We start from the raw sequence: 23,820 nt of genomic DNA, 5'->3' as shown, positions 1-23,820 counted from the left end.
CTGGGACATCGGGGCCCCTCGGTCCACTGGAAGAGCCCCTACTTGCCTTCCGCCGGGGGCTTCAGCGGCGGGTCAGTGAGCCTGCGTCCGAGGCTGCGTCAGGGATTGACTGTCTATCGTTCCTTCTGCGTGTCTTAGCGATGGTTCTTTACAGAGAAGGACTTTCCTGCTTCATACAAGATCACGTTGGTAAGTAAAGCAGGGAGGGGGACACCAAGCATTCATCCTGATGAACCAGCACCCTCCAAAACCCACGCGTGTGTTTTAGTGTGTTGTGACGCCAGGGTTGTTCGTATGCTGCTTTGCTTTAATCTATTGCAGTCTTTATGTTTTTGATACTCAGATCCATCCTCGGCCAGTGGGAACCCTCCAGGATTCTCCTGAGTCCTTTTAAATTCTAATGTTTTAATTTTAATTTTTTCATGTTAAATACTTTTAATCTTTTGAATTTTACACGTTGATGAGTTTGGACAAATATATGCATGTGTGTAACCAACATCACAATCGAGATAAATCGCTTTCATCAGCCCAGTCATATCGCCCCCACCTGACCTGCTTCCTCTCACAGATTAGCTAGAATTTCATGTAAACGGAACCATCCAGTGTGTACCTTTTGTGCGTCGGGCTTCGTTCACAGCGTAACGTTGCTGAGATCTACCCGTGTAGTGTTGTTTAGCGGAGGTTTATCCCCCTTTGTTGTCGGCAGTGGTGGGTTGTTTGGATGTGTGTGTGTTCCCGTGTTGATGGACATTTGGGTTCGTTCTGGTTTGGGGCTGTGATGAATAAAGGTGCTGTGAACCTCCATGTACAAGCCTCCGCGTGCACTTGCCATTTTCATCTTCTGGGCTCGTACCTGGGAGTGGAATTGCTCGGTCTTAGACTAGTGTAGGCTTAGCTTCATAAGCAACTGCCCAGGTGTTTTCCAGCGTGGCTGTTCCCTGTGCACTTGGACCAGCAAGGTGCCCGAGTTCAGGTGTCAGGGCTGGGAGGAGGCTGGAGTGAGTGAGGTGCCCACTCTCGGTGTCCCCCACGGCCGGGCCTGCATGAGCCCAGAGAGGGCGCCCCTCACACGATCACCCGGCTGCCTCATTGCCCCCCATCCTCGCTAGCCCTTGGTACTGTCAGCCGTTTTAAACCCTTTTTTAGCCATTCTAATAGGTGTGTAGTGGTACACGTAGTGGTTTTAATTTTCATTTTCCTAGTGACTAATGATTTTGAGCATTTTTTCATGAGCCTATCAGCCATCTTTGATGAAGTGTCTACATTAATCTTTGATTCATTTTTTATTGGGATATTTTTCTTATTACTGAGTTTTGAGAGGTTTTATATGTAGTCTGGACACAAATCCTTGATGAGATACGTGTTTTGTGAATATTTTTCTCCCAGTCTTGGCCTTGCTTTCTCATTTTCTTAATAATATCTTTTGGAGAACAGAAGTTAATGATGTTTAACTTACCAATTTTTGTTATGGTTCATGCTTTTTTTGTGTCCTCTCCAAGGACTATTTGTCTATCCCAAGGTCATGAATAATTTTTCTTATGTTTTCATCCAGAAGTTTTATTAATTTAGCTTTTATGTTTAGATCTATGGTCCATTTCAAGATAATTCTTGTGTATGGTCTGAAGTAAAGGTTGAGATTCACATTTGTTTTTCATATGGATATGCCCTTGTGTGAGCATTGTTTGTTGAAAAGACTGTCCTTGCCCCCCGCAAATTACTTGGGTACCTTTATGAACATGAATTGACTATTTACATGTGGGTCTATTTCTGTGTCTCTTCCTCTGACCTCGATATCTGTCTTTGAACTAGTAACCACCCTGTCTTGGTTATTGTGGCTTCATAGTGTGCCTTAAATACCATCTTCTGAATTTGTTCTTCTTTTTCAAAGCTGTTTTGGCTATTACAGATCCTTTGTATTTCCCTTTAAACTTTCGAATTGCTCTGTCAGTTTCTACGGAAACAACCTGCGTGTCCTTGCCTGGGATCGGGTTGAATCTATGGGCCAGTTTGGGAAGAGTTGCCATCTTGCTGTATTGACTTTCCTGGTCCATGAACATAACATAGTCCGCCTCTCCTTTTACTTGGGTCTCCTATAACTTCTCTCAGTAATGCTTGGTAGTTTTCATCGTCAGGTCTAGCACGCATTTTGTTAACGTTTCTCTGAGCATTTTAAGATTCAATTGTAAGTGATAGTTAAGTTTCTTCTTCAATTTCCAGTTGCTTGTGCTTATACAGAGCAATGCAACCGATGTTCAGTATTGACCTTTATCCTGAGACCCAACTCAATTCTCGTTCTAGTCATTTCTTCTTTTTAATTCCTTGGGGTTATCTAGGTAGGCATTCATGTTGCCCAAGAATAGAAGTTTGTTTTTTTAATTGAAATATAGTTGATTTACAATGTTGTGTTAATTTCTGCTGTACAGCAAAGTAGTTCAGTTATACATGTGTGTACATTTTTTAATATTCTTTTCATATTCTTTTCCATTCTGGTTTATCACAGGAGACTGAACATAGTTCCCTGTGCTGTGCAGTAGGACCTTGTTGTTTATGAGAGTAGAAGTTTTACTTCTTCCTTTCCAACCTGTGTTCCCGTGTTGTCTGTTTCTGCCCCTCTGCTCTGGCCTGGACCTCCAGCGTTAAAATAGAAGTGAGGCAAGCGGATACCCTTGCCTTGTACCTCACATTAGTGGGGAAAGTCCAGTATCTCACCATTAAGGCCTGCGTGTGCTCTGGATTTTACATGGATGCCCTTTATCGGGTTGAGGAGGTTTTATTCTATCTCTGATTGGCTTGGAGTTTTAATCGTAATTCGTTGCTCAGTTTTGTGAAAAGCTTTCACTGCATCTTTTGAGAGGATCTTATTGTCTCCTTTTTTCCGCTTGAAATGGGGAATTTTGTTGATTGATTTTCAAATGTAAAACCAACCTTGCATTCCTGGGACAAACCTCACTTGGTAATTATGTGCTATCATTTTCATATGTTGCTGGAGATGATTTGCTCATATTTTGCTAAGGAATTCTGTGTCTGTGCTCATGAGGGGTCTTGGCCTGTTGTTTCCTTGTAATGTCTTTGTCTGGTTTTGGTATCAGAGTAACAGGCCTCATAATGTGGATAAGAGATCATTCCCTCTCTGTTTATTTTCTTAATGAGTTTGTGTGATTTTTTAAAATTAATTTATTTATTTTTGGCTGTGTTGGGTCTTCGTTGCTGTGCATGGGCTTTCTGTAGTTGCGGCGAGTGGGGGCTACTCTTTGTTGTGGTGCGCGGGCTTCTCATTGCCGTGGCTTCTGTTGTTGTGGAGCACGGGCTCTAGAGCGCAGGCCCAGTAGTTGCGGCGCACGGGCTTAGCTACTCTGCGGCGTGTGGGAGCTTCCCGGACCAGGGCTCGAACCCGTGTTGGCAGGCGGATTTTTAACCATTGCGCCACCAGGGAAGTCCCAGTTTGTGTGATTTTGATGTTATTTTTTTTCCTTAAATTTCTGGTAGACTTCAGTGATGAAGTCACGCGGACCTCAGGATCCAGCTAGAATGTAGTTGTTTCACCTGTTTTCAGTGTTTCTTATGATTACTTTCTATGTAGTCAGTTGATTCTGATTTTTTCATTTGCCATGGCAGTGTCAAGTTTGATTTCTCAATATTTGTATTGGGGCTTACAAATAAAGATAAGAAGTGAGCTATAGGACAGGGTGTATTCAGACGTGGCGGTAATTGTGCGTTTAGATTAGAAAGACTGAAGTATGAAAAATGGTACGTGCTGGGCTGCAGTAGGAGGGGCCTACAGGTCACCCTGTCTCCCCAAACTGTTGTGTGTGGGATTCAGATGGATTCAGGCTAATGGTGGGTGTGGGTCTCCTTTTGATTTGGATTCTATGCTAGAGACGAAGAAGATGAGATTTGGTGACAGCCAGAGCTGTGTTTCGGAGGAAAACTTTGTTACTGGAAGCAGCGCTTACCCCTGAGTTACCAGAGGGTAAATGGGTCTTAAAGGGGTCTTTCTGACCCTGCAGATCAGAGTTTCTTCCCAATTGCCTCCCTTGGAAACACGTTCCAGAACATGTAAGCAGGAAGCTCGTCTGTATGAATTGCGATTCCATGCTAAGATGTGTGTGTCCTGGGAAGGAGCGGGGTCTGCACGTGGGGATCAGGTCACTGTGGCCCGTGCCCGGGCGCCGACCCTGACGGCGATTTGGGGTACGGGCTGGTGCAGCGCTCTGTAGGGTGGCACTTCTTTGAAGTTTTACATTTAATCCCACCATAGAGCCATATTTAATGTTTAAAATAACTGAGCAGTTTAACCTCCTGTTCTCACCTCCAATCCTCCAATGAAATTAATGCTCTGGGAACTCACCCATTTTCCTGCTGCACTTGCCCCACTTCACGAGCTGGCCCAGCTCCTCTGGAATGTTCTCTCCACCTGCGGAACCTGAGCTGCTAAGCAAGGGTGCGCCCTCTGTGGTGTGAAAACTGTCAGCCCCGGCGAGAGGACCTTTCCCAGCGGAGCATGGATTTCTCCCCCCACCTGTCCAGGTGTCCCTCTGCCCCTGGTGTGACGTCTGCCCTCTGCACTTCTTCACCACCTCCGCAAGGTAGAGCAAGCCCCTCTGGACCGTGGATTCCCAGGGCTGCCCGGGGAGGGGCCAGGACCCCTGCCAGGGCCTTTCAGGGGCCTTTGCTGCCTGCTTCCCATGACTCGGTCCCGGCTGTGCTCACCTGGGCTGCGAGGACGCAGCGGCCGGGACAGGGAGATGGGGGCGGCAGTAAAAGCAAGCAGGCTGTCTGCTGTCGGTGCGTCACTGCCGCTGTGACAGCGCTCAGGCTTCGTTCAGGGCCACAAGGTAACAGGGTAAAGAATGGAGGGGGCCCTTTACTGGAGGCCTTGCACCAAGACGAACAAGTGAAACACACACCTCTGCTCCTGAAACTCCCACTGTGCTACGCCTGTCGTCTAAATAGCTAAGAATGAGTAAAGTCAGTTAATGAAAACAATTTGTAATATAGCAATAGAGTATAAACTCCCCCAGCAATCCAGAGGTGCCTGCACTTCTTCCGAGGAGACCTCACTGGCAGTGCGAGCTGCGTCCGTACCCGGCTCTGCCCCTCACTGTGCACGTTTGCACAAGTCACCAACCCTCTCTGAGCCTCGGAGCCCTTGCCTTCGGATGGGGTCAAGCTCAGGCTGTCTGTGGACTTCCCCCAGCTCCTCGGATGAGCTGGGGGTGGCGGCGGGCGGGAGGTCCCCACCACCCACAGTTGCTCTTGGTCCTTCCTCCTCTGAGCTGCGATGTGCGACTCGGCAGGGGAGGTGGCCCCGCCTCTGACATGTGCTTACTGTTGAGGGCGCTGTGTTGTATTATATCCACTCGTCCAAGTGCCTGTTTCTCACTCTAGAGTCTTGCTTGGTTTGATGGCTGGTGCTTAGAATTCAGGTGATAAATCAGTTCCTGTTCCATTGAAGGGTTTGCTTAACCAGCCGTTGAAGTTATTCTGAGGGAATCCTTAAGTTCTTTGGTCCTTGATTTGAAAAAGTTACCAATTTGGTAACTGAATTCGTATACTCAAGACCAGGTCATGCTGCAGGAAGAGATTTTTGTAGCTTTCTTTTTAGTGAAAAACGCTTGTCTGACTTGAAAGGACTATTATAAACGTGCGGGTGAGGGGGTCGTGCTCTACAGCTCGCCACAGTCTGGTCCTTGCCTCACGGTCATACACGATCCAAATCCGTGCAGTAGGCAAGGGTGTTCTCTGGAAAAACTGCACATCACATGTAACACGGATGATTCTGCTGTACTATAACACATGAATTCCTAAAAATCACCCTGTCCTGCAAATTCACGCAATAAAAACCACAGGGCTTGCGGGAAAGATGGGGCTGGGGGCATAGCCCTCAAAACTCCATCAGTGACACGTAAAGATGAGAACCCCATGAAAAGGGCACCATTTCCCACGTCCAGTGGGTGCACACATAGCCACCGTGGTGACCCTGCGCTTGGCAGAGACGGGAGCTGGCAGGGGACGTAGGTGCAGGGGGGCTGGCTGGGGTGAAGGTGGGTGTGCCCAGCGCAGGGGCCGCAGGCTTGGGGTGTGTGCGCGTCTGTGTTCCCTCCAGGCTCTGTTCAGCGGGGTGTCCGAGTTCCCCAGTGTTTCCGGAGGGCGAGATGGTGCATGAGAAAAACAGGCGATCTGTCTTATCTTCAGACTGTTCCCTAATACATAAGTCGTGTTGAACAAATTTGCGTTTTCACGACGGGCGTTGCGGCAGGGCTCGCGGGGGAGCTGTCTGGGCCATCCTGGGTCGAGTCTTTGTAAAGTGAAAAGTTGACACACGTCATCCTCGCCCACTGAATAAATTAAAAAATGACCGCTTTTCTCTGCCAGAGACTGTTGAAAAAATGAAAAGCAAAACAAAACAAAGACTTGGAGTGTTGGCTAAGCCTGAGACCCGTCCAGACACAGACGGGGGCTGGTTAGTACCCCCCGCCCTCCCCTCTCTGGGGGGGCAGCCCTTCCCTAACCCCCTTCCCGGATCTTCTAGCTTTTGGGCAAGCGTGGTTTCACATTTCCCCCCTCCGGCGCGAGTGTTCTGCAGATGCTGGGGGACGAGGCTGGCGGGGCTCGGTGGGGCCAGGGCGCTGGGGGCAGCTGTGCCTGGCGGGGCGTGGGAAAGCGGAAATAGGAGGCAGAGCCGTCCCCGCTGGGCGTCTCGGTGGGCGCCCCCTCCAGGGCGGGCGCGTGGGACAGGGGCCAGCCGTTGCCCTGTCCACTGCTGACGGGCGCGTGTGCCCCCCCGGACACAGCTGAGGTCAGATGCACCTCTGTGACCTCCTGGGGGTGGGTGTCCCCAGCTGCCCCCACATGGCACGCCTGGGCCAGGCAGGACGCGGCGTGCGCCTGTGCCCCATCCGTCTCGGGGAGCTGAGGACAGTGGTGCTTGTCCTTGGCCCCGAGGGGCCCGGTCAGCTGGGAGGACACGTCCTGCCCCTCCGTCTGCTTTGCATCGTGGCCCGGAGTTCCGATGCTTCTCAGTCACTCTCGGCCACGTTTTGGAAATTACCCTCCGCGGACCGGCCTTGCCGATGACTTCAGCTAGCCCACGCTCCCTTGCGGTAATGTCACAGGACCACGGCCTGCTTCCTGTCCCAGCTCAGAACCGGGAGGTTCTCGGGGCCCCGGGGTCCCTCCGCCCTCGCCTGGCCCTGACCTCGGGCCTCTGCGGCCACCGCCGCCACCGCCTGTCATCATTCCTTCCCCGGCGCTCTGCCGACCCGTGCGCTTCACACAGAGTGGGGGTCCCGGCCGGCCTGCGGCCTCCATCACCCTGTTCCTGGTAGCCTGAGTGAACAGCATGGCCTTTCCCAGAGGGTTTTTCTCTGTGAAATCAGGACTGAAAGCAGTGACCACTCAGGTGCTTCACAAATGTGACTGTTATATCTAGTGTCTCTGTGTGCGTGTCTGCCCTTCCCGGACGGATCTGAAGAGCTTCAGAAGCCGGGCTGGCGGTTAGCGGTGGCGATGGTCACAGCACGGCCAGAGGGCAAGTTGGGGTCCAGTCCCATCTCGGCCTCACGCGAGGGTGCAGCCCGCCAGGGTGTTCGGTTGGGACAGCGGCGTCGTGTCGGGAGGAGACTCTGGCTTCCTGGCCGTGTGGCCGTGGGCGCTGGGTTCGCCTGAATCTCAGCCCTGCACCTGTGGGGGCTGGACCGGCGCCTGCCGGGCAGCTCTGTGTGGGGCTCCGGGGCGGTGTCACCTGTGCACTGGCCTCGTCCCTCGGCGCCCGGCCCAGGAGGTCCTGCTGCTGTGCTTGGCAGGGTGATGGCCCCCAAGGATGGCCATCACCAGACCACACACCCCCAGAGTCGGCGGATACGCCGTGAGGTCTTTGCAGGCGTGACTAAGTTGAGGACCTTGAGATGGAGTGTCCGGGGGGTCTGTGTCACCACAGGACCCTTACGAGGGAGGTGGGAGGTCTGAGAGGAGAGGAGGTATGGTCACGGGAGCAGAGTGAGGGTCAGAGAGGGGCTGGGGGCTGCTGCTCTGAGGACAGAGGGAGGGGCCCTGAGCTTCTGGAAGCTGAAAAGGGGCAAGAATGCAGACCCTCCCCGGCCCCCCAGAGCCTCCAGAGGGAACTGGCCCCGTGACGCCTTGGCTGAGCTCCGTGAGGCTTGGGTCCGACTTCCGCCCCCTGACTTCAGGGGATCGATTTGTGTGGCTTTAAGCCACCAAGTTCGAGGCTGTTTGTTCCAGTAGCCGTGGGCCACTCAGACACCTCCCTGCCCTGCTCCACTCCCTTCCTGGCTGTAAATACGAACCAAAGAACCGGACCACGGATGGTGGCTATGGCAGCTCCGTGCTGTGGCCGACGGGCTCAGCTTAGGCCTGCCGCCCGCAGGTCTGCTGTGTGCTGAGCTCGGCGACGTCTCTCTGACTGGCGTTGGGATCGTTTCCAGGCCTCCTGAGCTGTGTCCGCCCGGTTTCACAAACTCGTCAGGACTTGCACGAGGCAGGGCGGCAGGTCGGCCCCAGATTCCACACGCTCACCCACCGCGGCTCGGCTGCCACTTATCAAAGCATTTTTGGAATCGTTTAAAGCGTCTGTATCTCCTTTCTTTGGATGTTCTCGGTGGTGACAAACCTTTATCTTGCAAGAGTGGATTCAAATTTCAGGACAGATGGAAATGGCTGGAGCAGAGACTTGCTGGTGTCCTTGACAAGTGACCATCCAGCCTGTCGGCCCAAGTTTCTCTGTAAGTGAGGTTGGAAGGCTGCCTGGCGGCCCCAGTGAGGGAGGATTAAGTGAATTAAGACACGTCAGCAGGTCGGCAGGGCCCCGCGCGGCAGACACCCCATGGACGGAGATGACCTGGGGCGGATGGGGGCTTTGTGAGGTGACGGGGCACGGTTGGCACTCTGGGCACAAAGCCCCGCGGTCGGTTCCAGCTCAGGTCTCCTGGGGCATCTGGGGGTGATGGCGTCACAGGAAGGCCACCCCACTCTGTGTGTTCATGCTGTCGGCAGACCCTGATGGAGAGTAACTGGCTCCTGTGTGTCGGGTGGGCTTGGGGCATGGAGTGAAGGAGAAAGAGGGGGTCTTCTCGGATGCGTCGGCATTTATTTAGTAGATCCCTGATTGATGGGTGTAGGTAATTCGGAGTTTTTCTACTACAAACCCCGTGGTGGTGAGTATCTTTATTTATCCATCTTTGTGTAAACATCTCATTAATGCCTTACGATCCGGCCCTGGAGGTGGGGTCCCAGATCCGGAGCGAGGCCATTTAACATTCAGACAGGAATCCAAGTAATTCCTACAAAGCCTGCTGCCCCGGCTTCTGTTCTGCCGGCCCGGGGGTCTGCCACGCCTCTGCTCCGGGGGGCTCTCCGCTCCCTTGGTCAGGCCTGACGGCTGCTTGGCTGGTGTGTCTTCGAGGAGGTGCAGGTGGCCAGGGCCCCCCCGCCCGTGTGGGAGGTGGAAGGCGGCTGGCTGGGGTACGGGCCGTGGGCCTTCCTCAGGGCAGGGCTCCGGAGGGACCTTCTCGGCACCCGGGTGGCATCCCCGTCTCTCCCCTCCTTCGCCTCCCAAAGCTTCCTTATCCCGAGTGCGTGTCTGCTGAGGAATTTCTCGGCCCCCGCTGCCTGCCGGCCACTCTGAGTGGGGCTCCAGCCCACTCCGATGGCATCTGGTGAGAAGAATTTGAGGCCGGTCGGACTGCTGTCAGTGACACCGTCAGAGAGTTCACCCCAGGTGGGGTGGAGCTGGGAGGGGGCCACCCCGAGGCCACCCGGAGGCCTGCTGTTGGCGGGAGCTCCCTGCCCAGTATGGCGTTGCCTGGCTGGGGGCCTGGCTCCCTCGGTGTGGGTCTGCTTATCCCTGATAATCAGGGCGCCCACAACCAGGGCACCTACAACCACACGCGCTGTAGGGGAGCTGGCGTGAACAACGCAGCCTCTCATGAAGCTCGAAGTGCCAGGGAGCTGCAGCACCATCAGAAGTGGATTGAAAACCTTTGCCCTTTTCCTGCGGAAGTGAGGAAGGGGCCCCCCACTTTTTTTTTTTAAATTAATTAATTAATTAATTTATTTATTTTTGGCTGTGTTGGGTCTTCGTTTCTGTGCGAGGGCTTTCTCTAGTTGCGGCGAGCGGGGGCCACTCTTCATCGCAGTGCGCGGGCCTCTCACTATCGCGGCCTCTCTTGTTGTGGAGCACAGGCTCCAGACGCGCAGGCTCAGTAGTTGTGGCTCACGGGCCCAGTTGCTCCGCAGCATGTGGGATCCTCCCAGACCAGGGCTCGAACCCGTATCCCCTGCATCGGCAGGCAGATTCTCAACCACTGCGCCACCAGGGAAGCCCCCCCGACTTTTAAAAAAAACGTGACGAGAGCTGCCAACACCCTTCTGCACAGGTTCAGTGCTAGCCAGAAACAATTCACGTAAATTAAAAGGTAGAACCATTAAACACAGTTGAGAATCAGAGAATACAGGCCTACAGTTTTCTTCACAGATTTGAACTCAAATTCGAAAGTTGATTTTGATATGACTTATTTGAATTATGTCTATAAAATTTTTCTCAACTTTTATTAGTTTGGTGTGGAGAGAGCTATATAAAACGTAACTATTGTTTAATACTTTATAATAGGCAAGTAGATTTCCCAGTGAGGAGGAAGCCCCCAGGGATTTGAGTAGAGCAGGAAGTTTGCCCGGAAAAATAAGCCCAAACCTTTACTCCCTGTGCGTCTGGGAACTGCATTTATACTGTCTCTGTGGCACAGAATCAAGCAGATGAGACTTTGGGTAAAACAGAGGCCAGGACCAGGGGGCTGGTGAATGCAGGGTCCCCAGACACCCTCAGAAAAAAAAACTCCTGCCCGAGATGGGCATGTAGTGAAAAACCACACTAGGAAATGAACTCTTGTGAGGAATAACTAACCAACCTAGGATTAGCACTCTGTCAACTAGAAATAATAGAACAAAATGAAATAAGTATGTTTATTTAAAATTATGAACTATAAAGGAAGGAGTCAGAATGAAAGACCAACCCGCAGAACTTATTTAAATGAAAAATGTATCCTTTAAAATAAAAGAACTCACTGGGTAAGTCACACTGAAAAAACTCTAGCAAAGCCAGTGAGAAAAGTAGCTAATTGGAAGAAGGATCTGAAGACACAGAAGAGAGAAAAAGAAAAGAGGTGTGGAAAAGAAGACAGAACTGTGTAGAAAACAGAGGCTAGAGTGGGAAAGTCCAGTGACAACTCCTGGGATTAACAATGCGTAGATGGGACATGAGACAGGCGATTAGAAGATGTTGGGGAAAGTCGGGGGCCTTGCCCTCCTCGTTATTAAAATACAACCTGAGGCCATGCTAACTCAGAAGCACGGTGCAGAGACAGGTAAGTGGATTTAGAAAATGAGTAGAACCTAGCATGTGGCCCTTTAAATGAGAATTTAGGAATTTGGAAACATTTCAAACAGAGGAAAGGGTCATTCAAAAGTATTGTTAGTACAATTAATCCACGTTTTGGAAAAAAATAAAGTTGGAGCCCTACCTCACGTACAAAATAAAGCCTATGTGGATTAAATGGGAAAATATCAAAACAAAATATAAACAGATTAGAATGAAAATACAGTATTTTCATAATTCTGGTGCAGGGAAGGCATGCTGCCCCAAACCCCAAATCCATAAAGGACAAGATGAACACATTCAATGATGTAAAAAGTTAAACTGTTGTGTAGTAAAGACATGAAAGGAGACGTTGCAAGGCAAGTTCAGACCAGGAGGACACGCTGGCAGCATGTGGAGAAGGCAGGGGGATAGGCGGGGCAACGGCCCCCAGAGACAACTGTGTCCCAATGCCCGGGACCCATGGGTAGGTCACCTCATGTGGCAAGAGGGGCTTTGCAGATGAGGTGAAGTTAAGGCTCCTGAGATGACGTCATCCTGGAGCGGGGTGGACCCAGTGTCATCATAGGGTCCTTACAGGAGGGAGGGAGGAAGGCCAGAGTCAGAGAAGGAGATGTGACCATGGAAGTGAAGGTCAGGCTGGCACACGGCCACGAGCCAAGGAATGCAGCACCTCCAGAAGCTGGAAAAGGAAGGAGATGGATTCTCCCCTGGAGCCTCCAGAAGGAACCAACCCTGCGACACCATGATTTAAGCCCAGTGAGAGACCCGTTTTGGATGTCTGCCTTCCAGAACCGTGAGAGAATCAGCTCCCGTCATCTTAATAAGTTTGGTGAATTTGTTACGGCAGCAACAGGACACTTATACGGACGTAGATGTTCAGATCAAGTGTGGCGCACAGGTATCTGATGTATATATTCAGACCAGCTCTTCTACAGATAACATGAAAAGAACCCATAACGGGCCAAGGACCCGAAAAGACATTTTCCGGGAGAAGAAATACAAACGTGGCCTGAGGGCATGTGGAAGGTAAAGCCTGAGGGCTCCTTCTTAGAAAGTGACAAGAAATCAGCATCGAGAGTCAGAGACCTTGGCTGGGGGCTGGGACACCGCCCAGGGGTGGGGACAGTGTCCGTCAGGGCCGAGGGACACCTGGCCCAGCCGGCCATCCGTCCTGGCAGGTGTGTCAGTAGCCCAGCCTCCCCCAGGCCATCTGCTGCCCGCTCCCCGCTCCCGGGATGCGCTGGGAAACAGCTTGCGAACGGCCGAATTCCATCCCTCTACCCGACTGTTAACGGCAGTTCCCCATCTGAATGGAGGTTGGGTTTCCAGGTCCCTCTTCCTCTCCTCCCTTTTGTCCCCCCAAATCACCGTGCACTGACTCTGTGCCCACACCCTCATTATTGATGGAAATGCGTCCCCAGAACATTTCTGTAAACCAGCCTCACTCGTCTCCCTGTGACCCAGAACAGGGCTGCGGTCTCTGGCGTAGCTTCAAATCTTCTCCTTCACTTGAGGCCGTATGACCCTGCGGGTGTCGCCAGGCCAGGCTCCACCCCTGTTTCTAGGGTGGGCGACCCTGCTGTTTACCTCGTGGACTGCTGTTCCTGGACGTGGTGGGGGGCGCGTGCGTGGTGGCGGTGGGCATGCTCGCTCTGACTCTGCCAGCCGGGCGCTCCGTTAGCTCTCCAGGCGGGGAGTGCGTGCCCCCAAGGGTGTGAAGTCTTGTTCCTTTCAGGAATATCCTGACGGTTACCGAGCTGGATCACGTGAAGGAAACAGACAGGGTTAGTGTTCCCAATGCGCAGTGTGACTCAGTTGGGAAAACACTCCTGGTAATCGTCTCCAGACCCAGGCAGCCTTTGATCAGGAAAATCTGTTTATTCTATGATATAAATATGGAAGAAATCCATTTGTTCCAAAGTGGATGCAAATGAACCCCAGCAGATATCCCTGCCCCGCCGAGCTGCCAAGAGCTAGGAGGGGAGGGGAGCACAGAGCCGGCCAGGAGCGCGAGGCCTCTCCCCGCAGCCGGGGTCCACCGTGCGGCGCTCATGCCAGTGGCCCAGGAGCTGTCCCTGAGCTGTGACACCTGCGATGGCATGTGATCCCGGCCCTCCTTATGCACAGTTTGGGGTCAGTGACACAGTCTGTGTCCTTAGCCAGAGCAAGGACGCTGCTGTTTCTGTGTGTGTTTTAGCCGCCTGACTCTTCCCAAGGCCTCCGATAGCATCTGGCCATGGGCCTCCCGCCCTCCCTGCCTCCCTTCTTTCCATCACAAACATTTACCAGGAACCAGCTATGTGCCGGGCGCTGGAGAAACAGCAAAGTGTTTGAAGCAGAACCAGTGTATCTGGGGAGAGAGATGCACGGAGAGGCGATTGCACCCAGGAGGAGTGAGATGGCAGAGATGGGGAGGGAAGGGGTGGGGGAGGCCTTGAAGGCTTTAACAGAAAGAAGCCCAGACTTTGTCTGTTGGGCCTTGAGGAGTCGGCTATCAGTCATTTACACTTTAGTAAGAATTTAAGCCAAGGTGTTGCTTTCCGTAGGTTGATTCTCATTTTACGTTTGGTTTGTGATTGTGGAACAAAAGCCCTGTGCTCCCGGGAAGGATTCCAAACACCTTGGGTCAGGAGGAGTGGTATTTGGAAGAAGGCAAGGGGTGGATGATCCACAGTCGGACCACAGAGCTCAGATGGTGCACCTGGGCTGGAGTACCTTCTGGGTGGGGGAGGCTGGACCCCTGGGTGCATAGCCTGGGTGCTCTCTGGGGTGGTCCAGGACGGGTCCTGTGCGTGGGGGGCTGTGGGGAGCTACCAGGTGAGCTGTGTCCGTTTGTCCACTGGGTCGTGAGTAGCTTCAACAATCACGCACAGTGTGGCCGCAAGTAGAATAACATATGACCAAATATTTACTTAGTGTCAACTTAGCTCTCTGATGTCCTGGGGAGGCGGAGACAAGATAAAGGATCACGTGTGGTGAATCCAGCTGCCTGGCTCTGAAGAGGGAGGTGGAATCTCTCTCTCATCCCTCCACCTACTCTGACCATTTCTCTGTTACATTTCAGGTCCTTTCTTGCTCATTTTCTACCTGTTTTCAAGGACAGATGATCACAGGTGTAGCACGTGCTGCAGTGGAAGTGTTTTAGATTAATTTTTGCCTCTGATCCCAGACTCTAAGCTATGTGTTTTCTGAGCCCTCTGTGCTTGCCCGTGTGGCCCAGCAAAACCCACTTGTTCTCATGAGAAGGCAAAGCTGAAGTAATGAAACCTGGAGTCCACATAGCAGACTTTGTAGCACTTTTTATATTTTTGCCTGGCTATGTCCCTAAATTTCGGGCTAGAGCCTCTCACGTCAGGCATCGGTTAAATGCCACTGTTGCCTTTTTAGAGATTAAGTACAGAATTTTTTAAACCTTGAGTGACCCGAGTCCCGGGGGCAGCGGTGAGTCACGTTGCAGGGGAGCAGCCTGATGTGCAGTCGAACCGATTGCAGTTACGGAAGCAGTGATTTGGGTAAGATTCAAACTCGCACACACAGAGCAAGTGCACCCACCACCCAGCTGCGCGTCCCCCCTCACAGCCCCCTCATACCCCACCCTCCCCGCTCCCCACCCACTGGGCTGTTCGGAGGCAAATCCCAGGTGCCCTTCCCAAAGTAACGGACTGAGATCCTGGCTTCTCGGGCAGCACCTGCTTTGCCATCTGACCCCTGCGGCCTCGTGCTCGGCCCCTCTGCGCCAGGGACCCGCTGTCCTCCTGGGAGAGGCTGGGGCAGGGGTCTCGCTGGCCTCATGTCCCAGATGCCTGAGGGGCCACAGTTGCTCCTGACTCCTCGCTCTGGGTCCCCCAGGGGCCCTACGGAGCCAGCGCGCCGGGCCAGGCCTCTGCACCCTCCCCTCCCAGGGGGCCCCCAGGGCCCGGCCGCTGCCGCGGGGAAGATGCTGGGGAGACCGAGGCAGGGCTGGCGCCCCACGTGGAGCGAGCGCTGGAGGACACGGGGCGCTGTGAGCGAGACTCCTGACGGGCCTTTGCAGCAGGACTCTCGGCCCTGCTGTCAGGAGGTGGCCTGAGACGCTGGGAAGTTCCCAGCGGGCCACAAATCCCCGCTGGGCGACTGGAGCCTGAGAAGAGGCTGGGGAAGGCCTGTGCCGTCCACCTCCTGCGCCCCCGTGGTTGTCGGGGGACGGTGGGGCTCCCCACCCCCTTCCCTGGCCTCTGCCCTGGGCTGGGCAGCTCTTGGCCCCCTGCAGAGTGGGGGTCTCCTTTTATGCTGTTGGCTTACGGAGGTGATTTCCTACCGCCCCTCCCCATCCTCCCGGACAGGCAAGGGGTGGCCGTCAGCCCAGGCAGTGCCCCTGTGAGTGGGAGAGGGGCCATCCAGAGGCTGTGTCTCGGGGGCGGAGCCTTGCGCGCAGCGATGGAGCAGATTTCACGGGCCGCCAGGATGGAAGGGCCGGTCAGGGGCTGGAGGGACGAGCCGCGGTGAACTGTAGCCGGGGCTCCGGCGGCGATTCAGTGGGCCGCTGTGTTTAGTGTCCCCAGGGAGGTCCCAAGCTCAGAGAAGCACCCCCTGCCTTGGGTGGTCGGATGAGGAATGGCCCCAGCGGTGCCCACGTCCTGCTCCCTGGAACCTTTGGGAATGTGGCCTCCCACGGCAGAATGCAGAGGAGATGAGGCGTCTCGGGACGGGGAGGCCCTCCTGGATCTCCTGTGGTCGCCTCCTGCAGGAGGGAGGCTGGAGGCCCCGCAGCACGGGCTGGAGGCTGCGGAGGCCCTGGGAGTTGCAAGGGGGCAGGGAGGCCCCTCCCACGGAGGCTGCAGAGGAGGCAGCCCTGCGGCGCCTCGATTTCAGGACTTCCGGCCCCAGACTGCGTGAGAGCATAGATGGGAGTTCTGAGCCGCCAAGTTCGGGGTCACTTGTGACAGCAGGCCCGGGACACTTCCACAGTGGATAAGTACCTACTGCCCCCCAAACCCTGGCACGTCTGTGGGCCCCAAAACCATTCATTTCCTGGACAGAAGAGGAGGGTACCAGCCGCCTTCCACACCGCTGGTCTCTGGGGGCCTGGGCGAGGGGCTGTCAGAGGTGCCCCTGCTCTCTTCTGCGCACAGTACGCCCGGGAGGATGGCCTTCTGGAGTGGACCCGGGCTGGGTGACTGCAGCCCCACCCTACCAGACAGGCCCCTCCCCTTGGGCCTGGTTCTAGCTCTGGCATCATCACGCCGCCGCAGCGTTGGCCCCCAGGGCCTGCCTGCTCCTGGCCGGGCCTGGGATTATCCAGGTGGTGTGCGCTCTGCAAGGGAGGGAAGGACACTGTCTTTGGTGAGCTGCCTGCTTGGCCGGCGTCCCCAGGGCTGGCCGTGGCCCTCAAGGCTGGCTGCAGGTGGCTGACCACTTCTCAGCTGTCTGCCCACCGCCGTCGCCTCCCTCCTGCCGGCGGGATGCCGGGCGGACTCGCTTCTGATCGGGGTAGAACTCACACTTCACAGCATGGCAGCAAACTCCCCAGGAAGCAGCTGGGGCTTGGGGCCACCGTGGGAGCCCGGGAGCAGCATGTGGTCCTGGCGGCGGGGGCTGGGATTTTCGGGGCCCTCTGTGGGCCCCAGCTTTGCACCCGCTGCCTGGGCCGCCTCCCCGGCAAGTGAGAGGGCAGGGTTTTATTGGTCCCTCTGGACGAACTCCTTGCTTCTGTAAATTCTGACGATTCCTGGCTGTTTGGGGGTCACCTCTAGACTAACACCTTTTAAAAAAGGTCATTACAGCATGGAGATCTGGGGCCGTGAAACATTACAAGACGTGCTCATGAAAATCAATTTCAAGTGGCTTTCCTCTCTGGAATTCAGTCAGCTTTTCGCTGGGTTTTGGTTTGTGAATCAATGTTTTGAAGGGCGATCCGCAGCCTCTGGGTGAAGGACAGACCCGCCCTCTGTGCCTTTTCACATTTACGTGGCCACAAGAACTGTGTGCGGGGCCTCCTAAAATACAAGTAGTTGCACCCCCTTCACCCAGAGATCGATTCAGAGCCTGGAACGGTGCCCAGGAATCTGCATTGTAAACTGGCCCCAGACGCCTCTGCGGTAGGTGGTCCTCTGACCGAAAAGCAAAAACCCCTGCCCAGATCCGCACGTGAGCAGGTTGATAACAGCGGGGTGGGGCCCACGTGGGAGCTGTGGGTTTCCAGGTCTGGAGCCCGCAGTTCCCCAGGAGAGGCCGGTGAACCAGGCTTTGGGGGGAAGACTCTGTCTGGACTCTTGGTTTATTCATTTTTATTGTAGTAAAATATACATACCATAAAATTTACCGTCCTAACCATTTTTAAGCGTGCAGTTCTGAGGTACTAAGTACGTTCACGTTGTTGTGCGACCATCACCAGCACCACTGTGCACAGAACTTGTTCATCTTCCCCAGATGATCCTCTGTCCCCATCAAACACTCATCCCCCCTCCCCCTCCCCCAGGCCCTGGCACCTACCCTGCTAGTTTTGTCTCTATGAATTTGTCTACTCCAGGGACCCCATAAAAGTGGACTCCTACAGGATTTGTCCTTTACGACTGGCTTACTTCACTTAGCATAATGTCCTCAAGGTTTATCCACGTTGTCACGTGTCAGGATTTCCTTCCTTTTTAAAGCCGAATAATATTCCACGTTGTGGATGGACCACGTTTTGTTTGTCATCATCCGCTGATGGACCCTTGGGTTCTTCCACCTCTTGGCTGTTATGAATAATGCTGCTGTGAACATGGGTGTACAAACCTCTCTTTGACCCCCTGCTTTCTGTTCTTCTGGGTGTGTACCCAGAAATGGAATTGCTGGATCATACGGAAATTCTACTTTAATTTTTTGACGGAGCTGGATTCTTGGTTTCTCTGACGGTTAGCATTTTCTGTGACATGGGGGAAAACCTTCCCTGTCACCTGTCAGAGGAGTCCTTCCAGAATTCACTCCTAATTTGCCACATCCCCTCCTGCCTCCCGGCCCCAGAAGCTGTTTTACTGCTGTGGGTTTCAGGGCTGTGAGCCCAGCCTGGCCTCCCCTGGGGCCTCTCGGGGCCCGGGGTTCCCCCTCACCCCACCTCAGCAGACGTCCCCTGGGTGAGCGTTCACACAGCTCAGCTCAGACCCCGCCGCCCCGTGGATTTGGGTCCAGTGTGGGGCAAACCGGCGCACACAGATGCAGGACCCTCAGCTACGTACGAGCTGTCACAAGTGCAGAGCGGGGACAGAGGGGTGGCAGGAGGTTGGTCGTGGTGGGCGAGGGCGGGAAGGCGTTAATTGTGTAGAAGCCACATTTAAGCAACAGTGTGAAGTCGGCCCCGCTGGAGAAATGCCGGTTCTGCGAGGGAGCGCTGGACCGCACCCTACGGAGCAGTGCAGGTGCTGAGAGCAGAGGCTCAGGGTCTGCGTCCCACAGCCCCGGAGGCGGTCACGGCCAGCGGGTGGGTTTCAGATGCGGGAGGAGAGTGCTTACAGAGCGCTCACAGCTCGCTAATCCCCAGAGCACAGACCTGATGCTTCATCCCTGAACCAGTGTCCTTCAGAGTGAAGCCTGCAGGGCGAGGCTTGCAGAACCCAGAGAGCGATGCAGCCGGGCCGGTCCGGTCCGGGGCAGACCCTGCGGTGAAAGCTGTGCTCCCGGACATGGCGCTTGGGTGACACGGCACCCGCCACCTGTGGCTGACACCGCAGGTCATGCCGAGTGAGGACACGTCACCCGCGCCTCGCTGCCAGCTTTTTTTTCCTAAATAAGATAAAAAAAATTCATGGAGCAAAAAATCAACTAATTGTCATGATGTTTATAAAAGAGATGGAAATTAGTCTGGAGATTTCTTATCATCCAACAACAAAAAGAAGACAGAGAAGGAGAGAGAGATCTGTTTTTTCCCCACCCTCTAGAGTGGTTCTTAGAGCTGGCTCAGGGAACCTGGGTCGGCCTAGAAGGGCCATGTGTCTCTCAGCCTGATTTATTCGGTTACTTAGCAACAACTTAGAACGCAGAACCGGAGCACACACTGCAAGTGTGTGCGTGTCCCCGATGGAGCCATGAAGCAGGACTGGCCACAGCGTGCCCTGCTTCGAACCGGCTCCACAGCGGGCGCCCCACTCTGTCTGGGAGTGTTGGAAGGTCCCTGGGGACACGGGGCTCCGGACGAGACCCCTCCTCCGGGCTGCGGGTGGAACCTGCCTGTGCTGAGGTCATTTGTCCTCACCGTGTCTGTCGCTCCAGAGCCCGAGTGTCCTCCGTGTCGTCACTGGCGCTGACCCGAAGGACCCTCATCCTTCACTGGGATCGTCCTTCAGCAAACCGCGGACGTGCTCTGTGCGGCCACTTGAATTCTGGTAGACGTTCTCAGCGGCTCAACCCGCCGTTCCAGAAGAACCCTCGTTCTGACCACTTCAGAATCAGAAGCTTCAGTTCACAGGAAATCGGTCCCAGCGCTGGGCAGGAAGCAGCACATCACTTTTAAACGCCTAAGTGTGGGCGTCCACGGGTTAATCACAATGAAAGCACAGAAGCCGCTTCTAGTGACAAAGCTGAGGGACCCTGGAAACCCAGGAGACACGTTCTTGCTTGGGGGGGCACTTTTGTAAAGGGTGTGTTTCCTGCACCAATCGTAGACTTTCTCAGTGCCCTTGTGCAGTGAAAAATTAAAACTCCTGCTTCCCCAGCTCTTGGGGGCGGGGGTGGGAGGGGGGTGAACCCAGCGGAGAATTGACTTCAGAGAGAACTGGGGCCGAGGGCATTAGGTGGTGGGCAGGGGAGGGTGGGCGGCTCAGGCCTTGATGGAAAAACAATTCTGAAAACTACAGCACAAGGAAAATCTCGTTTTTAAATGTGGTGGAAAAAAAAATTTTTTTGGCTAAAATTCCCCACCAGGCACTGCTTTGCTCTAGAGCTGATGTACAGCCTCGTGGGCCGGCTCTCCAGTCCCCACAGGGTCTCTGACGGTCCTGTCCCCTCGACGGTGTTTCCCCCTCCTGGTGCCAATGGGACCTGGGCAGCTATGGGCTTCCGCTGCCCCAGAGGCGGGATGTGCACGGCTGGTGGCGGCCTGGCCCCCTAAGCACCGGTGCGCTGGGATCTGCCAGCTGGTCTGCTCCCGGCCCGTGGCTGATGCCAGCCCCGACTGAGTCACCGGGAGCTGGGCACCCTCCAGATACTTTATCCCGACTGTCCTTGCTAACAGGAAAAAACAATTAACGTCGACCTGGGTCTCTGGATGGATTTTTTTCAGTTTTTGGATGTTTTTAAAATGCCAGACTGCTTAGCAATTGGTAAATCCCTTCCCTTCCTTGAAAACAACTTCACTTCCAGAGAGGCTGCCGCTTTCTGGGAATCCTGAGGTTCTAGAGATCTGCACGCAGCGCTGGGAACAGGGCCTTGCTGTGGACATTCGCTACACATTTCCTACACAAACGGCCATCTGATGAGTTGCCAGACTTAAACCATTTGGGTTTTCACTGATGATTTTGGACCCGGGGCAAGTTTCTGTCAAGCGGATTTGCTCCAAATGCCGTTTCCTCTGTCTTTCTTGCTGGGGAGGCACCCGGCGCTGTGGGTGCCCAGGTCCCCTCTCGCAGCCGGTTATCTGCGGCCAAACCAACATCCTGCTCTGGGCTGGGGAGCCTGAGGGAGTCCAGGCCCTCCCACCAGAGGGGCTTCGTTCTGGGGCTCCCACCGACCCGAGTGCCGAGGCTGCCTGTGCGCCAGCCGACCGGGGGCCGTTCCGGAACCCGGACGAGGGCACAGGGCACCGGGCCAGCTCGGCCACACCAGCCTTCCCCAGGCGGGACGTCTCTCGCCGTCGCGGCGGGTGTGGGACGGGAGGCTGGAGCTTGCACCCTTGGCCGAAACCTTTCCCTTGAGCCCCCTTGGATGTAACCAGGTCGGTCTAGGTTTCAAGCGATGTCTGTACCCACACACCTAGGAGTGCAGTTGCTGCATCCAGGTGCCCTTTAAACGTTGGCATTCAGATGCCCACTTTCAAGGTGGTCTGTACTTTGGCCGATGCTGTGCGTTAAAGTCCCTTCTGACCCTTGTTAATCTGACGGGCTCACCTGGCCTCTCCTGGCTCTACTTTGCTTAGTGGCAGCTCTGATGCCGAGAGAAGGGGGGGCCGCCTGCCCCTCCATGGGGTGCGTTTTCCGCAGCGCAGGTGGTCCGCGGGCTTGCAGACATGACTCCTGCCCCTCCCCGGCCTGGGGGCCTCTCCGGGAGGGTCAGTCTGACGCCTGTCGGGCCATTGGGCTGGACGTGTGGGAGACCCGGGGGCCTGTGTCAAAGGGGAGGCCTCCCTGCCTCACCTGTGCCGTTGGCCCCGGGCCTGGGGATGCCGCGGGCCCTCCTCGGGGTCCTGCTTGAGGGAAGGAAGGAGAGCGCCGGAAACGGGGGCACCTGCCATGGGGCGCCGTCTAGGGACAGAGCAGGGTCCGGAGTGTGACAGCGGAGCGCGGGGGCTGGCGGAGGGTGGCTCGGGGCGCCGCGGATGGGCGGGTGGAGCAGAGCGGCCTTGCTGCCTGCGCGGACGTGGAAGAGGCCGCCGGGGACCATGTCTGACCTCGATGTTCTCAGAGCGAGGTCAGACCCCGAGCACGCAGGAGGCTGGCACGTGTGCTCCTGGGACCTCCCTTTGTGGGGTTCTGTTCTTCCCTTTCCTCATCCGCTCCCGTGAACCACAGACGTGGACGAGCCCCTGCCACATGTTAGGGGTGAAGGGTGGAGAAACCCCTCCCCTGAAACGTCCACTCCGCACGGGTTTTCAAGGAAGACAGTGGAATGTACTGGAAAAAACAGACCTTCTGACCCGTCCTGTGGCTTCAGGGTCGCCCCATGCCCGACACACAGTAGCGCTCCGTGGCCACCTGCACCACGGCCTCCGCCAGGCACACACACAGGTGAGTCCCAGCTGGGAGCTTACCCCGTTGCAGGACACGGCTCTGCGTCTGTCCAGCCTCACCACGAGCTCCACACCTGCTCCTGTGCCATAGGACGGGGAAGACGCGTGGGAACGGATGGCGTAAGTCTTGCTGCTGAGCAGGACACTGGGCTTCTCATCCCCGAACCATTTCCCGCCACGGCCGCTGTTGCTTCTTGGGGCTGGCCGGTCCCCTCCAAAGGGGAACAGCTCGAAGGTCCACACGTCAGCTAGTAGACTTTCCTCTGGGTCCGTCCTTTGCCTGGCCCCGTGGGTCTCCACCTTTGGAGGGCAAAACCTGGCATCAGGGGTGTGTACACCCAACTCGTGTGCCAGGGGACACTTTGACCACACAGCTGTGACTTGACTTTAAAATCTCACGTGTAAGATGTCACTCCATGGCATTGAGTCAGGGAGGAGGAAAGAATATCATCCCTTTCCTACCCTCGTGGGTCTTTTGTTTTCAGTGTGGGGTGAGTTAAATTCATCTAAACGCCTGTCTGCAGCACAGGACTGTGCTGGTCAGAGCTGCGCATTTGTGTGTGTGTGAGGTGAGGTGATTGACTGGGACAGGGCTCACGGGAGCAGTTTCTAATTTTTTTTTTTTTTTTTTTTGGCCAAGCCACATGGCTTGTGGGATCTTAGTTCCCTGACCAGGGGTTGAACCCGTGCCCCCTGCAGTGAAAGCATGAAGTCCTAACTGCTGGACCACGAGGGAAGTCCCAGTAGTTTCTGAATTGAGCCTTGACAGAGGATCGGGAGGAACTGACCAGATCAAGAAGGGGATGGGAGAGTAGCACTAATAAAATCCTCATGTTATGGTAATAATCACAGCTGTCATTTGTTCTGTGTTCATTATGTGAGACGTGTGCTTTTGCTTATTTAATCCACTCAACAACCCTTTGAGGTAGGGACCATTATCCCATTTTACAGATGAGGAAACTGAGGTCCAGGGGGATGAAATGAATTGTTCAACCTGAGCTGAGTCCTGTAAATGTCAGGACTCAAACCTAGGCAGAACTTGAGACATTAACCAATATTCTAGAGGCAAGGATGGACTAAGATGTGAGAATTGTAAAGAGAAACTGCAAGGATGTCAGATCTGATTTTAAAAACACATTATTTAAAGGATCTTGACAAGTAGAAGTGATAACCTTTCTTTTAAAAAGGGAGTTTGTCTAGCAGAATGAACTAACTTTTTAGTAGCAAACCAAAACAGTCTATCAGCAATAATTATCAGATGTTTCCAGCTAAATGAGAGCAGATTTGTAGGTTGCTTCTTTCTCCCTGTGTAGTGACAGTGGGAGATAGACAAAGACAAAAAAACATGCTTCCAAGAAAGTCATTTATTTGGATGAAAAGTTACATTTTCCTATTGATAAAAGATACCATCTTTATCTTTCAATTTGAGCATTTAGTCTGTTTACATATAACGTGATGATTAATATATTGGAGATTTCATCTAACATTCCAATCTATCTAAGTTACTGTGTGTTTTTTATTTGTCTTGATTATT

The 23,820-nt window shown here is 54.3% G+C and overlaps 1 protein-coding gene across 1 annotated transcript in view; it reads left to right on the top strand.

The window, feature by feature from the left end:
• Positions 1 to 8,640: 8,640 nt before the first annotated feature.
• Positions 8,641 to 23,820, top strand: part of ZNF469 (zinc finger protein 469) — a 264,223-nt gene continuing 249,043 nt past the window's right edge. Inside the window, exon 1 of the mRNA XM_057533761.1 lies at positions 8,641 to 8,741. The gene's annotated coding sequence lies outside the window, so the exon portion shown is untranslated. The remainder of the gene's footprint in view (positions 8,742 to 23,820) is intronic.

Source organism: Balaenoptera acutorostrata, chromosome 19 (genome assembly GCF_949987535.1).
Source record: "Balaenoptera acutorostrata chromosome 19, mBalAcu1.1, whole genome shotgun sequence".
Lineage (NCBI taxonomy): Eukaryota > Metazoa > Chordata > Mammalia > Artiodactyla > Balaenopteridae > Balaenoptera > Balaenoptera acutorostrata.
Note: the sequence above shows the minus strand (reverse complement) of the source record. Positions and strands in the feature narration are given on the sequence as shown.